The sequence below is a fragment of the Heptranchias perlo genome, chromosome 16, assembly GCF_035084215.1.
Source record: "Heptranchias perlo isolate sHepPer1 chromosome 16, sHepPer1.hap1, whole genome shotgun sequence".
In the NCBI taxonomy this organism is placed as follows: Eukaryota; Metazoa; Chordata; class Chondrichthyes; order Hexanchiformes; family Hexanchidae; genus Heptranchias; species Heptranchias perlo.
Window position 1 is genome coordinate 21,554,943 of NC_090340.1, and position 20,811 is coordinate 21,575,753.

General features: G+C 47.2%; 1 protein-coding gene across 1 annotated transcript in view; it reads left to right on the forward strand.

Annotated features, from left to right (window-relative positions):
* The first annotated feature begins 782 nt into the window (after window positions 1-782).
* nlrc5 (NLR family, CARD domain containing 5) overlaps window positions 783-20,811 on the forward strand; it is a 229,803-nt gene continuing 209,774 nt past the window's right edge. The window contains exon 1 of the mRNA XM_067997778.1: window positions 783-994. The gene's annotated coding sequence lies outside the window, so the exon portion shown is untranslated. The remainder of the gene's footprint in view (window positions 995-20,811) is intronic.

The window sequence follows — 20,811 nt, forward strand, 5'->3', positions numbered from 1 at the left end:
CTTGAACCCATTACTTCTACCTCCCTTTTTCCTTCTCTTTTTATCCCTCTTGAGCCCTTATCTCCTGTCGTCTCGCCTTCCTGTTACCCAATCATGCCTACGCTCCTCAAAACCTACCTCTTTGACTGAGCTTTTAGTCACCTGTCCTAATATCTCTTCTTTTGTTGCGGTGCCAATTTTTGTCTGATTACACTCCTGTGAAGCACCTTGGGACATTTTATTATATTAAAGGCACTATATAAATGTAAGTTGTTGCTGTATATTACTAACAAAAACCTTGCGGAACACAGTATAGCGCCTGCCCATTGTGTTTTTCTTAAAGTATTGCCTTCCTGTTCACTTCACTTTGGCTGGTTTAAAGGGGAACCAACATCACTAAAAGCATGGATGGAATGGAAAGTCATCACCATGTTATTTGTACACGATGCTGTTGTCCCTTCTTGGCCAAATAAAGGCTTGCCAAATACTTTTTTCATGAAGGTACAACCATTTAATCAGTGCACCCTGTTGACAAGCTCTTAGAGTGAAGCCTGTGGGCGTGGTTGTGACATTCACCCAAAAGTCTCCACTGCATGTAATATTGGGGCTAATTGTGGTAATGCTGATTGAAAGCAAGACTGAGTCAATTTGGAAACAGAATTACATTTATTTTATGTACGATCAGTTTCTGCCTGCTCCACCCACAATGCAACTGCAACGGTTTGTGGGTGGACTGACTGAAGACGCTGCTTTCAGGTCACAAGGTTAAGAAGTTGCCAAAAGCTATTTTACATAATTAGAAAAATCAACTTTTTAGCCAAAGATAGTGAAACCATTTAAATAGAGACAAGGAGGAGATGAAAGGACTCTCCTAGCAACAGCCTCTGAATACGGTCCATCCACTCGACTGCCAGTGAGACTTTTCTACTACAGACCAACACCGGGGGAGTTAAGGGACTAGACCGCTGAAAGCAGTCTTTAAGACTTGAAGATCACCAGCAGCACATACGAAATAGTAAGTGGTGATACCAGGCATCTGACAGTTTTAGGACTACCATTGTTTTGCCAGTTTCTAAGTTAACTATTATATAAAGTAATGGATTAAAAATGTATTTCCTCTAAATAGTGCTGTAACTGAAACTTACTGAACCAGATGAGCTGGCAAGACAAGACAAAGTTCAGCATAAAATAAGAAATAGGCATTGTGCAACCTATTTCTTTCACTTCACCACTTGCTTTATGCATCATCAGACCATTGTACATTTCACACTTGCACATTTTACATTAAAGTATGAATGAGAGCAGAACTCTGAATCTAACCTGGGACAAAATTAGGAGGATTTGAAGTGTTGGAAGGGCCAGTTCCTTTAACAAACCATTCTTGTCTTCTTGTGCATAAATAATGCCATTTCTCTCTGGCAGAAGTTTTTATAGGAGTGATGGCGAGTGACCTTACTGGTTATTCATATTTTATAATTTTTAAAAAATGATTGGTTGTTAGTTTACCTTCATTCTTTGTGCTGGTTTATTTACTTGTGTGGGCAAATGGGAAATACATATTAAATCCCTGGTGATCCACTGAGATGGAGGGGGAGAGTGATTTTGTATCTGATCCATAGCAGTCTAATGTGGCATCTATATCTGAACCTTGTGGGTTTAGTGATTATACATACATTAATTCCTGGTACTCTAATGGGAAAGCCTATGCCTAATCCCTGATGGGGTGAGGGAGGCAATCTCTCTGCCTAGTTACTGGCAGATCTGGTTTTGAATCCAAAGGGACTGAGTTTTGGATCTTAAGGTGCTTTTACTTTCTTGTTTTTTTCCCCATTCCTGTCTTTGTGTAGGTAGCCATAAGGGTGGGAGGACAGCAGAGCACGGGGGAGGGGGGAGAGGTAAGTAGGGGCAGGGAGTGGGGAGCAGGAGTGGAGGGAAGCAGAGCACGGGGGAGGGGGGAGAGGTAAGCAGGAGCACAGAGTGGGGAGCAGGGGTGGAGGGAAGCAGAGCACGGGGGAGGGGGGAGAGGTAAGCAGGAGCACAGAGTGGGGAGCAGGGGTGGAGGGAAGCAGAGCACGGGGGAGGGGGGAGCAGGAGCCAGGGAAGCAGGAGCACAGAGTGGGAAGTAGGAGCCCAGAGGGAGGGAGTGCAGGAGCCCGGGGTGGGAGTGGTGGGGCGATGGGGAGGGAAGCAGGAGCACGGAGTGGGGAGCAGGAGTGGAGGGAAGCAGAGCACGGGGGAGGGGGGAGAGGTAAGCAGGAGCACAGAGTGGGGAGCAGGGGTGGAGGGAAGCAGAGCACGGGGGAGGGGGGAGAGGTAAGCAGGAGCACAGAGTGGGGAGCAGGAGTGGAGGGAAGCAGAGCACGGGGGAGGGGGGAGAGGTAAGCAGGAGCAGGGAGTGGGGAGCAGGAGCCAGGGAAGCAGGAGCACAGAGTGGGAAGTAGGAGCCCAGAGGGAGGGAGTGCAGGAGCCCGGGGTGGGAGTGGTGGGGCGATGGGGAGGGAAGCAGGAGCACGGAGTGGGGAGCAGGAGTGGAGGGAAGCAGAGCACGGGGGAGGGGGGAGAGGTAAGCAGGAGCAGGGAGTGGGGAGCAGGAGTGGAGGGAAGCAGAGCACGGGGGAGGGGGGAGAGATAAGCAGGAGCACAGAGTGGGGAGCAGGAGTGGAGGGAAGCAGAGCACGGGGGAGGGGGGAGAGGTAAGCAGGAGCAGGGAGTGGGGAGCAGGAGCCAGGGAAGCAGGAGCACAGAGTGGGAAGTAGGAGCCCAGAGGGAGGGAGTGCAGGAGCCCGGGGTGGGAGTGGGGGGGCGATGGGGAGGGAAGCAGGAGCACGGAGTGGGGAGCAGGAGTGGAGGGAAGCAGAGCACGAGGGAGGGAGGGTGGTGAAGCAGGAGCCCGGAGGGAGGGGGAGCATGAGCCAGGGGTGGGAGTGGGGCGTGAAGGGGAGGGAAGCAGGAGCCTGGGGGGAGGGAGAGTGTGATCCAGGTCTAAGAGGGGAAGGAGAAGGAGAATGTGGTCCAGATGGGGATACCATGAATGGCAGCGAGTTGATTTCTCGGAAAGCCCGGAGTATGCACGGTAAGTGACGCCATTGGACGGCCCGAAATCCGAAAGTTAGAAGTTAGCGTCACTGCTCACTTTGTAATGTAAAAGGTGACCCCCACTTCCCATCCAATGAACCTGAAAACGATCCACACACAATGTCCCATCAGACATCACAGCTCTGTGTTTAGTTTGACGGAGTGATTAATGACGGTGTGGGTATTTCCAGTTTTCGATCGATCCATGATGTCACCCTTCTGCGCGTGCGCCAGGCCACCCGATGACATCACTCTTAGTGCATGTTAAAAAGCTACAGCTCCACTAGTGATGTGACTTCCAGTGACCCATTCTCATTGAATGAAATGAGCCCCCACTAAACCAACCTTGCAGCTCAAATTATGTAAAATAGTCAGTGCTGTGGATTTGTCAAATTCAGCCTCAGAGAAACGGCTACAGCCCCCCGCATGATCTTGCAGTGACCGTTCACGGGGTCACATGTTTGAAGGGGCCCACAAGTCAATGGCTGGGTTGGCTTGGCGTGGACTGTTTTCAGTTAAAGCGAGGTGGGAGACTGCTCAATGTGGAGGCCTCACTCCTTCAGCAGATGGGAGTTTCGTGGGAGTTTTTACAGATCATGCTGATATGTACCGCGTGTGACTCCAGGCTCACAATGACTGGCACAAATTGGTGCCATGCACCTCTCTATAGAGTGGGGCCTGGCTTGTCAGACTGGCCAGCCCTGATAGCTGTTTAATTCACCTGCTTGTCCCTTTGGTCAGCCCTAAACCAGGGAAGTAGCTACTGTGCTGCTCCTTGGGGCCTGACCACAGAACTATTTTTGTGCCTCCTCACTGAGTTCTCTTGGTATCTTGGTGCATGACACTTCAACGATTACCACCCACCTCCAGGTGGGCAAGGGCCAAAATTCTGAGGGACACAGTAAAGCCTTTACATTGGCAGCAGTCAACTCTCGACGAGGTGCAGAGAAACACTGCAATGATGCACAAATCAGTTGCATCCTCAAAGGTAATGAGTGTTTAGAGAAAGAAGCATCTGAGCAGCCTGGTGCCTCCAGAGGACCATTCCTCCACCTGATCCACCCATTCTGTCATGGCATCTTGTTTACTCAAGCAACAGCTCAGATCCACCCACTCAGGGAGGCGGTATCACTGACACAGAGCAGATATTACTGGGTGGGTCTCACAGCAGCTGTGAGCAGGAGGAGCTGGTAGGCAAATCTGAGGAGACATCTGTATCTTTCCAGAGGTGACATAAGCAAGAGCCCTCAGCTGAGGATTCCAAGACCGATATCTCAGGAGTCTAGACTGTTAAAGATCAATGATTCAGGAGCATTGGTCTCACACGCAGGCAATGGAGACAGTCTCTTCTCTCGTGGAGCTGATGACGGGACAATTGGAGGGTCCAGAACCTGTATCTGCAATGCAATGAGGGAGGCAGTCCAGGAGATCAATGTAGCCCCCAGCCAGACATTAGGAGGAGGGTAGAAGAGCTGTTGTACTTCTGTACTGGCAACAGTTACTGCTTGCATAGATGGCAGTCTTACAAAGTAGCCTTGGCTGCTCAGAAATTACAGTTTCAACATAGTAGACGTGACTCCCGGTCAAATCCGTGTTCCAGAATCTCACTCCTGTGTGCTTGCAATTAGCCATTTCTCTACTCCCCATCCACCCCCCCCCCCTCCGCCTCATTCATTTGATTCCGATGGGTGCGCTGCCAGCAGAATGATCAGGGCCACAGAAGGGTCATGGGGTGGGAGAGGGGTGGAATTATGGCAGAAATCAAGGTGGCCAGTTCTGGTGCGGAGTTTGGGCTGAGGTGCCCTGACCCACTCCACTTGCTAGACAACCACCCAGAAGTGGGTGGTTTTCATATGGAAAGTCCAGGCCTTTATGTCAGAGGAAGTTGTGAACAGTCTGCTGCTCAGACCACACCTTGACTCCCTTGGGCAGTGCTGGTCACTGAGGCACAAGGGAACTACTGATGTGCTGTGGCCAGTGGAGAGAAAAGCCACAGGGAGGATCACTAGTATAGGAGAAATCAATATAGATTTAAATGTAAGGGAAAGTAGAGAGTGAGGAGGACATAAAAAACCTACAAGGGGATATAGGCAGGCTGGGTGAGTGGGCGGAGATTTGGCAGATGCAATACAATATTGGAAAATGTGAGATTATACACTTTGGCAGGAAAAATCAGAGAGCAAGTTATTATCTTAATGGCGAGAAACTGGAAAGTACTGCAGTACAAAGGGATCTGGAGGTCCTAGTGCAAGAAAATCAAAAAGTTAGTATGCAGGTGCAGCAGGTGATCAAGAAGGCCAACGGAATGTTGGCTTTTATTGCTAGGGGGATAGAATATAAAAATAGGGAGGTATTGCTGCAGTTATATAAGGTATTGGTGAGACCACACCTGGAATACTGCATACAGTTTTGGTCTCCATACTTAAGAAAAGACATACTTGCTCTCGAGGCAGTACAAAGAAGGTTCACTCGGTTAATCCCGGGGATGAGGGGGTGGACATAGGAGGAGAGGTTGAGTAGATTGGGACTCTACTCATTGGAGTTCAGAAGAATGAGAGGCGATCTTATTGAAACATGTAAGATTGTGAAGGGGCTCGATCGGGTGGATGCGGTAAGGATGTTCCCAAGGATGGGTGAAACTAGAACTAGGGGCCATAATCTTAGAATAAGGGGCTGCTCTTTCAAAACTGAGATGAGGAGAAACTTCTTCACTCAGAGGGTAGTAGGTCTGTGGAATTTGCTGCCCCAGGAAGCTGTGGAAGCTACATCATTAAATAAATTTAAAACAGAAATCGACAATTTCCTAGAAGTAAAAGGAATTAGGGATTACGGGGAGCGGGCAGGAAATTGGACATGAATTTAGATTTGAGGTTAGGATCAGATCAGCCATGATCTTATTGAATGGCGGAGCAGGCTCAAGGGGCCGATTGGCCTACTCCTGCTCCTATTTCTTATGTTCTTATGTTCTTATGATATCACAACGTCATTCTTCATACAAAGAGGGATCAGTACTTGATTCAAGGTGAGCCAAATAGCCTTGCTCATCCATAGTTATCTTATGATTTTTTTTGAATGAAGAGAAGGAGCAATGGAAGGAGGATGAGCAGCAATTCACAGATACACATAGCCCAACTGGCAGGCAGCTGTAGAAGTGAAGAGGAGGCACTGTGCGGTTTGTGTTGCCTGCAATTGCCTGTATTCCAACAGACACTGTGAGTTATCTGCAGCTGTGAAGTAGAAGGCAATGCTGCCGCCCATTGGCCCCATACCTGTCGGCCATCTTTCCCGCAACTCCATCTTTGAACCTCTAAGATCAGGTCTCGGCCCTAATCAAAGTCAAAAGTGATATCCTCAGTGACTGTGGCCGTAATCTCTCCCCATCTTTATTCCAGTAGTTTTTAAACGTGGTTCACCACACCATCCTTTTCCAACACCTCTCCTCCATTGTCCAGCTGAGTGGGAATGCCCTTGCTTTGTTCCACTTTTACCTATCCAGTCATGGCCAGAGAATCTCCTGCATTGACTTCTCTTCCTGCCCCAGATCCGTTACCTCTAGAGTCCCCCACGGATCTGTCCTTGGCCCCATCCAATTTCTCATCTACAAGCTTGGTGACATCATCTGAAGACATGGGACAGAATTTTCACTTCCAGCTGGGAAGGGAGCGGGGGTGGGGGGGGGGGGGAAGATCTTCAGGTGTGAAACCCGGAAGGTAAGTGGGCGGAAGGTCGAGACCTTAACGAGGCCAATAAATTTTACTTCCGGGTTTCGTGCCCGGCAGCCAGCCTGATTGACAGGCTGGCTGGCTGTTGAACAGGAAGGCCTGCGGTAGCAGGCAGCAGCCAGGGAATCAGAAGGAGGGAGTGATCATAGACCAGGGAAGAGATTTGAGAGGGGGGGGGGCAGTGATGAGTTCGGGGGGGCCCGGGAAGAGATGGGGAAGGAGATTGGGGGGGGGGTGGGATGGGGGCGAGTAAGAGTTTGGGGGGCCAGGAAGAAGATTAGAAGTCGCTGGAGGTCGAGTAAAGAGTCGAAGGCAGGTCCACCATCGGGGGCAGAGGGGAGCAGCGGCCGATCGCAGGGATCCTGTCAGCTAGGTGAGCTTGTGGGCCTGGATGAAGCACTCGTGCTCCTCCAGGCCCATAAGCAGTGCAATAAAGGCACTCACCTCATGGATCCGGCCCTTCCCGTCTGCTTTCACCTGACGTGAATCAGAAGCGATGGGAAACCCGAACAGGTACGGTTAAATTTGTTTTATTATTCCAATACAAAAAAAATTAAGTACCTCAAGTATCTCAATGAGGTACGTTGCCCTTTTAAGTATCGGCCCACTCGCTTTAGGTGGGGACAGGACTTCCTGGTGTCTGCTGTCCACATGCCTGGGTTAAACCCAGAAGTGGGCAAGTTGGAGCCGGGATGTGGTTCCACTCCAAAAAAGCTGTTATTTTAACCTCCCACCCGCCCCCAACTCACCTGTTCTTGGGGGTTAAAATTTACCCCATGATGTCAGGTTCCACATGTATACTGACAACACATGTGGACACAGCTCTACCTCACCTCCACCACCACCTCTCTCAAATCCTCCACTATCTGTGTAATCTGACTGCTTGTCTAACATCCCAGTCTTGGATGAATTGCAATTTCCTCCAAATAAACATTCAGAAGACCAAAGGCATTGCCTTCGGCCCCTGCCACAAACTCCGTTCCCTCGCTACTGATTCCACTGTCTCAGGCTGAAACATACTGTTCGCAACCTCTACATCCTATTTGAACCTGAGCTGAGATTCTGACCCCTATCCTCTCCATCACAAAGATCATCTACTTCCACCTCCATTGCCTGTCTCAGCCCCTGCCTCAGCCCATCTGCTGCTGAAAGCCTCATCCATGCCTTTGTTAACCTCCAGTTTTGACTATTCCAATGCTCTCCTGGCCAGCCTCTTATCTTCCACCCCCAATAAACATGAGCTCATCTAAAACTCTGCTGCATATATCCTGACTCACAGCAAATCCCGTTCACCCATCACCCCTGTGCTCGCTGACCGACATTGGCTCCTGATCGACCAAAACCTTGATTTTAAAATTCTCATCCTCATGTTGAAATCCCTCCATGGCCTCACTCCTTCCTTTCTGAACTCATTAGTGTTAGCACTGTGTGTTCTCTCAACTCGGTAGTGTTAGCGCTGTGTGTTCTCTGAACTCAGTAGTGTTCGTGCTGTGTGTTCTCTGAACTCGGTAGTGTTAGTGCTGTGTGTTCTCTGAACTCAGTAGTGTTAGCGCTGTGTGTTCTCTGAACTCAGTAGTGTTAGCGCTGTGTGTTCTCTGAACTCGGTAGTGTTAGTGCTGTGTGTTCTCTGAACTCAGTAGTGTTAGCGCTGTGCGTTCTCTGAACTCAGTAGTGTTAGTGCTGTGTGTTCTCTGAACTCGGTAGTGTTAGCGCTGTGTGTTCTCTGAACTCAGTAGTGTTAGTGCTGTGTGTTCTCTGAACTCGGTAGTGTTAGCGCTGTGTGTTTTCTGAACTCGGTAGTGTTAGTGCTGTGTGTTCTCTGAACTCGGTAGTGTCAGTGCTGTGTGTTCTCTGAACTCAGTAGTGTGAATGCTGTGTGTTCTCTGAACTCGGTAGTGTTAGTGCTGTGTGTTCTCTGAACTCAGTAGTGTTAGTGCTGTGTGTTCTCTGAACTCGGTAGTGTTAGTGCTGTGTGTTCTCTGAACTCAGTAGTGTTAGTGCTGTGTGATCTCTGAACTCAGTAGTGTTAGTGCTGTGTGTTCTCTGAACTCAGTAGTGTGAACGCTGTGTGTTCTCTGAACTCGGTAGTGTTAGCGCTGTGTGTTCTCTGAACTCGGTAGTGTTAGTGCTGTGTGTTCTCTGAACTCGGTAGTGTTAGCGCTGTGTGTTCTCTGAACTCAGTAGTGTCAGCGCTGTGTGTTCTCTGAACTCAGTAGTGTTAGTGCTGTGTGTTCTCTGAACTCGGTAGTGTTAGTGCTGTGTGTTCTCTGAACTCGGTAGTGTTAGTGCTGTGTGTTCTCTGAACTCGGTAGTGTTAGTGCTGTGTGTTCTCTGAACTCAGTAGTGTTAGTGCTGTGTGTTCTCTGAACTCAGTAGTGTTAGCGCTGTGTGTTCTCTGAACTCAGTAGTGTTAGTGCTGTGTGTTCTCTGAACTCAGTAGTGTTAGTGCTGTGTGTTCTCTGAACTCGGTAGTGTTAGTGCTGTGTGTTCTCTGAACTCGGTAGTGTTAGTGCTGTGTGTTCTCTGAACTCAGTAGTGTTAGTGCTGTGTGTTCTCTGAACTCGGTAGTGTTAGTGCTGTGTGTTCTCTGAACTCGGTAGTGTCAGTGCTGTGTGTTCTCTGAACTCGGTAGTGTTAGTGCTGTGTGTTCTCTGAACTCGGTAGTGTTAGTGCTGTGTGTTTTCTGAACTCGGTAGTGTTAGTGCTGTGTGTTCTCTGAACTCGGTAGTGTTAGTGCTGTGTGTTCTCTGAACTCGGTAGTGTTAGTGCTGTGTGTTCTCTGAACTCGGTAGTGTTAGTGCTGTGTGTTCTCTGAACTCGGTAGTGTTAGTGCTGTGTGTTCTCTGAACTCGGTAGTGTTAGTGCTGTGTGTTCTCTGAACTCGGTAGTGTTAGTGCTGTGTGTTCTCTGAACTCGGTAGTGTTAGTGCTGTGTGTTCTCTGAACTCGGTAGTGTTAGTGCTGTGTGTTCTCTGAACTCAGTAGTGTTAGTGCTGTGTGTTCTCTGAACTCGGTAGTGTTCGTGCTGTGTGTTCTCTGAACTCGGTAGTGTTAGTGCTGTGTGTTCTCTGAACTCGGTAGTGTTAGTGCTGTGTGTTCTCTGAACTCGGTAGTGTTAGTGCTGTGTGTTCTCTGAACTCGGTAGTGTTAGTGCTGTGTGTTCTCTGAACTCGGTAGTGTTAGTGCTGTGTGTTCTCTGAACTCGGTAGTGTTAGTGCTGTGTGTTCTCTGAACTCAGTAGTGTTAGTGCTGTGTGTTCTCTGAACTCAGTAGTGTTAGTGCTGTGTGTTCTCTGAACTCGGTAGTGTTAGTACTGTGTGTTCTCTGAACTCAGTAGTGTTAGTGCTGTGTGTTCTCTGAACTCAGTAGTGTTAGTGCTGTGTGTTCTCTGAACTCGGTAGTGTTAGTGCTGTGTGTTCTCTGAACTCAGTAGTGTGAACGCTGTGTGTTCTCTGAACTCGGTAGTGTTAGCGCTGTGTGTTCTCTGAACTCGGTAGTGTTAGTGCTGTGTGTTCTCTGAACTCGGTAGTGTTAGTGCTGTGTGTTCTCTGAACTCGGTAGTGTTAGCGCTGTGTGTTCTCTGAACTCAGTAGTGTCAGCGCTGTGTGTTCTCTGAACTCAGTAGTGTTAGTGCTGTGTGTTCTCTGAACTCGGTAGTGTTAGCGCTGTGTGTTCTCTGAACTCAGTAGTGTTAGTGCTGTGTGTTCTCTGAACTCGGTAGTGTTAGTGCTGTGTGTTCTCTGAACTCAGTAGTGTTAGTGCTGTGTGTTCTCTGAACTCAGTAGTGTTAGTGCTGTGTGTTCTCTGAACTCAGTAGTGTTAGTGCTGTGTGTTCTCTGAACTCGGTAGTGTTAGTACTGTGTGTTCTCTGAACTCAGTAGTGTTAGTGCTGTGTGTTCTCTGAACTCAGTAGTGTTAGTGCTGTGTGTTCTCTGAACTCGGTAGTGTTAGTGCTGTGTGTTCTCTGAACTCAGTAGTGTTAGTGCTGTGTGTTCTCTGAACTCGGTAGTGTTAGTGCTGTGTGTTCTCTGAACTCGGTAGTGTCAGTGCTGTGTGTTCTCTGAACTCAGTAGTGTGAACGCTGTGTGTTCTCTGAACTCGGTAGTGTTAGTGCTGTGTGTTCTCTGAACTCGGTAGTGTTAGTGCTGTGTGTTCTCTGAACTCAGTAGTGTTAGTGCTGTGTGTTCTCTGAACTCGGTAGTGTTAGTGCTGTGTGTTCTCTGAACTCGGTAGTGTTAGCGCTGTGTGTTCTCTGAACTCGGTAGTGTTAGTGCTGTGTGTTCTCTGAACTCAGTAGTGTTAGTGCTGTGTGTTCTCTGAACTCGGTAGTGTTAGTGCTGTGTGTTCTCTGAACTCGGTAGTGTTAGTGCTGTGTGTTCTCTGAACTCAGTAGTGTTAGTGCTGTGTGTTCTCTGAACTGTAAACAATTTTACAACATCAAGTTATAGTCCAGCAATTTTATTTTAAATTCACAAGCTTTCGGAGGCTTCCTCCTTCCTCAGGTGAACGATGTGAAAATGAAATCCACGAAATGAAATCGCATTTATAATTCACAGAACAATGCTTGGTGAGTACAGACAGTTTTTTCAACTGCCCGTTGCCAAGGCAATCAGTGTGCAGACAGACAGGTGTTACCTGCCAGGTCTCAGAATATACAAATCACCAAAAAAAAAACAACAAACAAAAAAAAAACAGAGATAGAGAGGTAGAAACACAGAAAAGACAGCAACTGACCCGTTATATTAAAAACAGATAACATTTGTTCGCTGGTGGGGTAACGTGTAGCGTGACATGAACCCAAGATCCCGGTTGAGGCCGTCCTCATGGGTGCGGAACTTGGCTATCAATTTCTGCTCGACGATTTTGCGTTGTACTCGGTAGTGTTAGTGCTGTGTGTTCTCTGAACTCAGTAGTGTTAGTGCTGTGTGTTCTCTGAACTCGGTAGTGTTAGTGCTGTGTGTTCTCTGAACTCAGTAGTGTTAGTGCTGTGTGTTCTCTGAACTCAGTAGTGTTAGTGCTGTGTGTTCTCTGAACTCAGTAGTGTTAGTGCTGTGTGGTCTCTGAACTCGGTAGTGTTAGTGCTGTGTGGTCTCTGAACTCAGTAGTGTTCGTGCTGTGTGTTCTCTGAACTCAGTAGTGTTAGTGCTGTGTGTTCTCTGAACTCAGTAGTGTTAGTGCTGTGTGTTCTCTGAACTCGGTAGTGTTAGCGCTGTGTGTTCTCTGAACTCAGTAGTGTTAGTGCTGTGTGTTCTCTGAACTCAGTAGTGTTAGTGCTGTGTGTTCTCTGAACTCAGTAGTGTTAGTGCTGTGTGGTCTCTGAACTCAGTAGTGTTCGTGCTGTGTGTTCTCTGAACTCAGTAGTGTTAGTGCTGTGTGTTCTCTGAACTCAGTAGTGTTAGTGCTGTGTGTTCTCTGAACTCGGTAGTGTTAGCGCTGTGTGTTCTCTGAACTCAGTAGTGTTCGTGCTGTGTGTTCTCTGAACTCAGTAGTGTGAACGCTGTGTGCTCTCTGAACTCAGTAGTGTTAGTGCTGTGTGTTCTCTGAACTCGGTAGTGTCAGTGCTGTGTGTTCTCTGAACTCAGTAGTGTGAACGCTGTGTGTTCTCTGAACTCGGTAGTGTTAGTGCTGTGTGTTCTCTGAACTCAGTAGTGTTAGTGCTGTGTGTTCTCTGAACTCAGTAGTGTTAGTGCTGTGTGTTCTCTGAACTCAGTAGTGTTAGCGCTGTGTGTTCTCTGAACTCAGTGGTGTTAGTGCTGTGTGTTCTCTGAACTCAGTAGTGTTAGTGCTGTGTGTTCTCTGAACTCAGTAGTGTTAGTGCTGTGTGTTCTCTGAACTCAGTAGTGTTAGCGCTGTGTGTTCTCTGAACTCGGTAGTGTTAGCGCTGTGTGTTCTCTGAACTCAGTAGTGTTAGTGCTGTGTGTTCTCTGAACTCAGTAGTGTTAGTGCTGTGTGTTCTCTGAACTCAGTAGTGTTAGTGCTGTGTGTTCTCTGAACTCAGTAGTGTTAGTGCTGTGTGTTCTCTGAACTCAGTAGTGTTAGTGCTGTGTGTTCTCTGAACTCAGTAGTGTTAGTGCTGTGTGTTCTCTGAACTCAGTAGTGTTAGTGCTGTGTGTTCTCTGAACTCAGTAGTGTTAGTGCTGTGTGTTCTCTGAACTCAGTAGTGTTAGCGCTGTGTGTTCTCTGAACTCGGTAGTGTTAGCGCTGTGTGTTCTCTGAACTCAGTAGTGTTAGTGCTGTGTGTTCTCTGAACTCAGTAGTGTTAGTGCTGTGTGTTCTCTGAACTCAGTAGTGTTAGTGCTGTGTGTTCTCTGAACTCGGTAGTGTTAGCGCTGTGTGTTCTCTGAACTCAGTAGTGTTAGTGCTGTGTGTTCTCTGAACTCAGTAGTGTTAGTGCTGTGTGTTCTCTGAACTCAGTAGTGTTCGTGCTGTGTGTTCTCTGAACTCAGTAGTGTTAGCGCTGTGTGTTCTCTGAACTCGGTAGTGTTAGCGCTGTGTGTTCTCTGAACTCAGTAGTGTTAGTGCTGTGTGTTCTCTGAACTCAGTAGTGTTAGTGCTGTGTGTTCTCTGAACTCAGTAGTGTTAGTGCTGTGTGTTCTCTGAACTCGGTAGTGTTAGTGCTGTGTGTTCTCTGAACTCGGTAGTGTTAGCACTGTGTGTTTTCTGAACTCGGTAGTGTTAGTGCTGTGTGTTCTCTGAACTCAGTAGTGTTAGTGCTGTGTGTTCTCTGAACTCGGTAGTGTCAGTGCTGTGTGTTCTCTGAACTCAGTAGTGTGAACGCTGTGTGTTCTCTGAACTCGGTAGTGTTAGTGCTGTGTGTTCTCTGAACTCGGTAGTGTTAGTGCTGTGTGTTCTCTGAACTCAGTAGTGTTAGTGCTGTGTGTTCTCTGAACTCGGTAGTGTTAGTGCTGTGTGTTCTCTGAACTCGGTAGTGTTAGTGCTGTGTGTTCTCTGAACTCGGTAGTGTTAGCGCTGTGTGTTCTCTGAACTCGGTAGTGTTAGTGCTGTGTGTTCTCTGAACTCAGTAGTGTTAGCGCTGTGTGTTCTCTGAACTCGGTAGTGTTAGTGCTGTGTGTTCTCTGAACTGTAAACAATTTTACAACATCAAGTTATAGTCCAGCAATTTTATTTTAAATTCACAAGCTTTCGGAGGCTTCCTCCTTCCTCAGGTGAACGATGTGAAAATGAAATCCACGAAATGAAATCGCATTTATAATTCACAGAACAATGCTTGGTGAGTACAGACAGTTTTTTCAACTGCCCGTTGCCAAGGCAATCAGTGTGCAGACAGACAGGTGTTACCTGCCAGGTCTCAGAATATACAAATCACCAAAAAAAAAACAACAAACAAAAAAAAAACAGAGATAGAGAGGTAGAAACACAGAAAAGACAGCAACTGACCCGTTATATTAAAAACAGATAACATTTGTTCGCTGGTGGGGTAACGTGTAGCGTGACATGAACCCAAGATCCCGGTTGAGGCCGTCCTCATGGGTGCGGAACTTGGCTATCAATTTCTGCTCGACGATTTTGCGTTGTACTCGGTAGTGTTAGTGCTGTGTGTTCTCTGAACTCGGTAGTGTTAGTGCTGTGTGTTCTCTGAACTCGGTAGTGTTAGTGCTGTGTGTTCTCTGAACTCGGTAGTGTTAGTGCTGTGTGTTCTCTGAACTCGGTAGTGTTAGCGCTGTGTGTTCTCTGAACTCAGTAGTGTTAGTGCTGTGTGTTCTCTGAACTCAGTAGTGTTAGTGCTGTGTGTTCTCTGAACTCAGTAGTGTTAGTGCTGTGTGTTCTCTGAACTCAATAGTGTTAGTGCTGTGTGTTCTCTGAACTCGGTAGTGTTAGTGCTGTGTGTTCTCTGAACTCAGTAGTGTTAGTGCTGTGTGTTCTCTGAACTCAGTAGTGTTAGTGCTGTGTGTTCTCTGAACTCGGTAGTGTTCGTGCTGTGTGTTCTCTGAACTCGGTAGTGTTAGTGCTGTGTGTTCTCTGAACTCGGTCGTGTTAGTGCTGTGTGTTCTCTGAACTCGGTAGTGTTAGTGCTGTGTGTTCTCTGAACTCGGTAGTGTTAGTGCTGTGTGTTCTCTGAACTCGGTAGTGTTAGCGCTGTGTGTTCTCTAAAGTCAGTAATGTTAGCACTGTGCCTTGCCTGAACTATGTAGTCTGCCTGACAATGACTTGATCAAATTATGATGTGGAGATGCCGGTGATGGACTGGGGTTGACAATTGTAAACAATTTTACAACACCAAGTTATAGTCCAACAATTTTATTTGAAAATCACAATCTTTCGGAGGCTTCCTCCTTCCTCAGGTGAATGTCAAGAAATCCTCGAACCTTTCGCATTTATAAATCACAGAACAATACCTGGTGATTACAGATAATCTTTCCAACTGCCCGTTGCCAAGGCAATCAAAGTGTTCAGACAGAGAGGTGTTACCTACAGGACCACCGAATATACAAACAACCAAAAAAAAACAGAGAGAGAGAGGCAGAAACATAGAAACATCCGGAAGGAAGAGAAAGACAGCAAATGACCCGTTATATTAAAAACAGATAACTTTTATTCGCTGGTGGGGTTACGTGTAGCGTGACACGTACCCAAGATCCCGGTTGAGGCCGTCCTCATGAGTGCGGAACTTGGCTATCAATTTCTGCTCGACGATTTTGCGTTGTCGTGTGTCTCGAAGGCCGCCTTGGAGTACGCTTACCCGAAGGTCGGTGGCTGAATGTCCTTGACTGCTGAAGTGTTCCCCGACTGGGAGGGAACCCTCCTGTCTGGCGATTGTTGCGCGGTGTCCGTTCATCCGTTGTTGCAGTGTCTGCATGGTCTCGCCAATGTACCATGCTCCGGGGCATCCTTTCCTGCAACGTATGAGGTAGACAACGTTGGCCGAGTCACAGGAGTATGAACCATGTACCTGGTGGGTGGTGTCCTCTTGTGTGATGGTGGTATCTGTGTCGATGATCTGGCCTGTCTTGCAGAGGTTACACTGGCAGGCTTGTGTGGTGTTGTGGACGCTGTTCTCCTGAAGGCTGGGTAATTTGCTGCGAACGATGGTCTGTTTGAGGTTGGGTGGCTGTTTAAAGGCGAGTAGTGGAGGTGTGGGGATGGCCATAGCGAGGTGTTCGTCGTCATTGATGACATGTTGAAGGCTGCGGAGAACATGGCGTAGTTTCTCCACTCCGGGGAAGTACTGGACGACGAAGGCTACTCTGTTGGTTGCGTCCCATGTTAGTCTTCTGAGGAGGTCTATGCGATTTTTTGCTGTGGCCCGTCGGAACTGTTGATCGATGAGTCGAGTGTCATATCCCGTTCTTACTAGGGCGTCTTTCAGCGTCTGTAGGTGTCCATCGCGGTCCTCCTCGTCTGAGCAGACCCTGTGTATTCGCAGGGCCTGTCCATAGGGGATGGCCTCTTTGACGTGGTTAGGGTGGAAGCTGGAAAAGCGGAGCATTGTGAGGTTGTCCGTGGGCTTGCGGTAGAGTGAGGTGCTGAGGTGCCCATCTTTGATGGAGATTCGTGTGTCCAAGAAAGAAACTGATTCTGAGGAGTAGTCCATGGTGAGCTTGATGGTGGGATGGAACTTGTTGATGTTATCGTGTAGTCTCTTTAGTGATTCTTCAACAAACTGATCAAGACCTTCGATCCAGACCTTCAAAGCATCCTACGCGCTCTCATCCCACGTACTCCCCGCGTGGGAGACTTCTACTGCCTCCCAAAGATACACAAAGCCAACACACCCGGACGTCCTATCGTATCAGGCAACAGAACCCTGTGTGAGAACCTCTCTGGATACATCGAGGGCATCCTGATACCCATCGTACAGGGAACCCCCAGCTTCTGTCACGACACTACAGACTTCCTACAAAAACTCAGCACCCACAGACCAGTTGAACCAGGAACACTTCTCACTACGATGGACGTCTCGGCACTATACACCAGTATCCCCCACGATGACGGCATCGCTGCAACAGCCTCAGTACTCAACACCAACAACAGCCAATCTCCAGACGCCATCCTACAACTCATCCGCTTCATCCTGGAGCACAATGTCTTCACCTTCGACAACCAGTTCTTTACCCAAACACACGGAACAGCCATGGGGACCAAATTCGCACCCCAATACGCCAACATTTTCATGCACAAGTTCGAGCAGGACTTCTTCACTGCACAGGACCTCCAACCAACGCTATACACCAGATACATCGACGACATTTTCTTTCTATGGACCCACGGCGAAGAATCACTAAAGAGACTACACGATAACATCAACAAGTTCCATCCCACCATCAAGCTCACCATGGACTACTCCTCAGAATCAGTTTCTTTCTTGGATACACGAATCTCCATCAAAGACGGGCACCTCAGCACCTCACGGACAACCTCACGATGCTCCACTTTTCCAGCTTCCACCCCAACCACGTCAAAGAGGCCATCCCCTATGGACAGGCCCTGCGAATACACAGGGTCTGCTCAGACGAGGAGGACTGCGATGGACACCTACAGACGCTGAAAGATGCCCTAGTAAGAACGGGATATGACACTCGACTCATCGATCGACAGTTCCGACGGGCCACAGCGAAAAATCGCATAGACCGCCTCAGAAGACTAACACGGGACGCAACCAACAGAGTACCCTTCGTCGTTCAGTACTTCCCTGGAGTGGAGAAACTACGCCATGTTCTCCGCAGCCTTCAACATGTCATCAATGACGACGAATACCTCGCTATGGCCATCCCCACACCTCCACTACTCGCCTTTGAACAGCCACCCAACCTCAAACAGACCATAGTTCGCAGCAAATTACCCAGCTTTCAGGAGAACAGCGTCCACGACACCACACAACCCTGCCACGGTAACCTCTGCAAGACATGCCAGATCATCGACACAGGTACCACCATCACACGAGAGGACACCACCCACCAGGTACATGGTTCATACTCCTGTGACTCGGCCAACGTTGTCTACCTCATACATTGCAGGAAAGGATGCCCCGGAGCATGGTACATTGGCGAGACCATGCAGACACTGCAACAACGGATGAACGGACACCGCGCAACAATCGCCAGACAGGAGGGTTCCCTCCCAGTCGGGGAACACTTCAGCAGTCAAGGACATTCAGCCACCGACCTTCGGGTAAGCGTACTCCAAGGCGGCCTTCGAGACACATGACAACGCAAAATCGTCGAGCAGAAATTGATAGCCAAGTTCCGCACCCATGAGGACGGCCTCAACCGGGATCTTGGGTTCATGTCACGCTACACGTAACCCCACCAGCGAATAAAAGTTATCTGTTTTTAATATAACGGGTCATTTGCTGTCTTTCTCTTCCTTCCGGATGTTTCTCTGTTTCTGCCTCTCTCTCTCTGTTTTTTTTTGATTGTTTGTATATTCGGTGGCTTGGCAACGGGCAGTTGGAAAGATTATCTGTAATCACCAGGTATTGTTCTGTGATTTATAAATGCGAAAGGTTCGAGGATTTCTTGACATTCACCTGAGGAAGGAGGAAGCCTCCGAAAGATTGTGATTTTCAAATAAAATTGTTGGACTATAACTTGGTGTTGTAAAATTGTTTACAATTGATCAAATTACACATTGCAGAGAATTTAAATTACTCAACAGCAGACTGGATCAGATTACAAATTGCAGACAGAGTGTTGGGTGAGTATTGTTCTCCCACTTCCTCTCAGCGAGAATAAGAAAATGAGATCTTTGCACCGCGGTTTTATAAATAGACGCAACCTTATATTTTGGGGTGCAGCTCAGAGCCGGAGAACCAGTCTGCCGCCCAGTCCACTCCTGTGATGTGTAATTGCCTACGATCAGAATTCTGAGTACAATGTTTCCAAATGTTCTGAGGCAGCAGCAGCCATGGGGTCGAATGAAGAAGAATGGAAAATAGTAAAAAAATGTATTTGAAATGACAAAAACCATCAGGACATCTGTGAAATACATTTATTAAAATATAATTGACCCTGTAAATGAACATGAAAAAGAGAAAGCCAATTTTGAAGGTTAGAAAATGCACAGTTTAAAAAGAATTCCTTTGGTTGAGGAATTACATAGAATTTACAGCACAGAAATAGGCCATTCGGCCCAACTGGTCTGTGCTGGTGTTTATGCTCCACACGAGCCTCCTCCCATCCCTCTTCATCTAACCCTATCTGTATAATCTTCTATTCCTTTCTCCCTCATGTACTTATCTAGCTTCCCCTTAAATGCACCCACGCTATTCACCTCAACTACTCCTTGTGGTAGCAAGTTCCACATCCTAACCACTCTCTGGGTAAAGATATTTCTCCAGAATTCTTTATTGGATTTTTTAGTGACTATCATATATTTATGGCCCCTAAATATTAATACTGATCAGAACTTATCGTCTGTCCTGTGCTTTTTAAAAATTCATTCTGGGATGTGGGCATCACTGGCAAGGCCAGCATTTATTACCCATTCCTAGTTACCCTGGAGAAGGTGGTGGTTAGCCGCCTTCTTGAACCATTGCAGATAGTAGTTTCATACACCTGAGTGACTTGCCAGGTCACCTCAGAGGGCAGTTAAGAGTCAACAATGTTGGTGTGGGATTGGAGTCACATATAGGCCAGACCGGGTAAGTATGACAGGTTTACTTCCCTGAAGGAAATTAGTGACCAGTTGGGTTTTTACAACAATCTAACAGCTTCATGGTCACTTTTACTGATACCAGCTTTTTATTTCCAGATTTTTAAAACTGAATTCAAATTCTCAAACTGCCATGGTGAGATTTGAACTCTCATTCTCTGGATTATTAACCAGACCTCTGGATTACTAGTCCAGTAATATAAACACTACATTACCGTACCCCTACAAGAAAAATTAGAATCATAGAACTAAGGAAGCTTACAGCACAAAAGGTGTTTCCACACAGTCTATCGTGTCTGTGCCAGGGCAATTCAAAGCTATTTCCACTGCTCCGCACTCTCCCCATAGCCTTGTATCTCCATCTGCTTCAAATACTTATCCAATTTTCCCTTAAATTTTCACTCCTCTAGTATACCTACATTCTCACTTTCATTATAATTTATACAAACTGATGCAAAATATTTATTTAATAGCTCTGCCTTTTCTTCATCCTCCACAATTTGAATCCCTGGGGTAGATTTTCATAGTTACTGCCTGGGTGGTGCTCTGATGGAGCAGATCAGCTGCTCGTTATAGAACCCGCCTGATTTTTGTTCCATTGGAATGAAAATCGGGCAGGTTCTATAAAGAGCAGGTGCTCCATCTCGCCAGATAACCACCCAGACAGTGAAGATGAAAATCTACTCCCCTCTTTCATCCCTGAGTGGTCCTACCCAATTTTTAATTATCATTTTGTTTTTATATGCTTATAAAAGCCCTTACCTTTTATATTATTTGCTAGCCTATTTTTTTGTATTCCTGTTTAGCCCTTCAAATCTCTGTTTTCACCTCCTCACCACACATTCTATATTCTTCATGACTATCTTTACTAGTGTAGCACTCTTACCTCTGAGTCAGAAGGTTGTGGGTTCAAGTCCTATGCCAGAGACTTGAGCACAAAATCAGTGCAGTACTGAATGAGTGCTGCACTGCCGGAGGTGCCGTCTTTCGGATGAGACATTAAGCTGAGGCGCCGTCTGCCCTCCTAGGTGGATGTAAAAGATCCCGCAGCACTACGTCAAAGAAGAGTTCTCTCTGGTTTCCTGGCTAATATTTAGCCATCAACCAATATCATTAAAACAGATTATCTGGACATGTATCTCATTGCTGTTCGTGGGACCTTGCTGTGCACAAATTGACTGCTGCGTTTCCTACATCATAACAGTGAGTACACTTTAAAAGTACTTAATTGGCGTAAAGCACATTGGTACGTCCTGAGGTCATGAAAGGCGCTATATAAATGCAAGTTCTTTCTTTTCTTTTAAGTTTCAGTTTTGATTTAATCTCTATTTATTTACTGAACGCTATTCTTTGGTGCACCCCTTTTTCTCATAGGAATACATTTATTTTGTACTCCACCCATCTTATATCTGAAGATTTCCTAT